Source organism: Mus caroli, chromosome 6, assembly GCF_900094665.2.
Source record: "Mus caroli chromosome 6, CAROLI_EIJ_v1.1, whole genome shotgun sequence".
Lineage (NCBI taxonomy): Eukaryota > Metazoa > Chordata > Mammalia > Rodentia > Muridae > Mus > Mus caroli.
This window is the reverse complement of record NC_034575.1, coordinates 83,419,843-83,420,869: the sequence shown is the minus strand read 5'-3', so window position 1 is coordinate 83,420,869 and position 1,027 is coordinate 83,419,843.

The following is a 1,027-nucleotide window of genomic DNA, read 5'->3' as shown; positions in this document are numbered from 1 at the left end:
CCCCCCGAGGTTCTCAAGGAGGAGAAGGGAGCTCTGTCACACTGCCCCTCTCGGGTGCCCGTTTCTTAATCAAGGGACACATGGAGGGTCAATTTCTGTGCAATTGCCAAAAAGAAGTGCACTGTAGAAATTCACANTATCTTCTCCGTTGTGTGTAAAAAGAGATGGTATAAAAGGGCTCAGCTCATCGGTTCTATAAAAGTGAAAAAGAAATGGAATCCAGCCCGTGTGGAGAATGAAGACATCCTACTACTGTCTGACAAGCGTTTCTGCAGCCTGGAGAAGATGCAGGCATGGCAGATGATGTGGCCGGTTTCATAAGGACAGAAGTGTGGCCATAGATGAAGAAATCAAGGACCCTGGTCTGAATGTTCAAGCTTAGAGGAAGGTCTGGAAACAGGTCGCTGCAGAGTGGGTAGTGCCCCAGTCTGACTGCGGCTTGGGGGGGTGGGGGTGGAGGAGGTGTATGAGGGAGCGGGCTGTGACCCGGTCTCACTGTGGCTGGGGGCTGGTCTGCAGGGGCAGGGACAAGTGCCCAGGTTTGACTACAGCTGGAGTTGGGCAGGGCAGGGCCCCTGTTTGAGCACCTGAGGAGGGGAAATGGGCCTCAGGGTCTACCTTTTGTTTGTCTTTCATATTTCATACCTACATTTCCTTCAGTGAACAAGCTGCTTTGTTGACATTCTATTTTAAAATTCTGTCCTGTGGACCCTCAGTCTATGTCACTTCCCCACAAGTGGTAATTTTCCATAGCATCTTTGGGTGACATTGGTCCATCCCTTTTAAAGCCTTCTAGGAGATGTGATGCAGATCTCATGGGATCATCTCTGAACCTNGAGAACATGAGAAATGAATCATGAGGTTCAGCCATAGAAGCGCCTGCTAGGACAGCTTAACATTTTCTGTCTTAACGACGTTACTTTTTTGTTGTTGAATTTGCACCAAAAATAACAGTAGTTTGTAAGCTTTTCCTGGTTGTGTGCATGTGTGAGTGAATGTGTGTGCAGTGTATGTACATGTGTTTGTG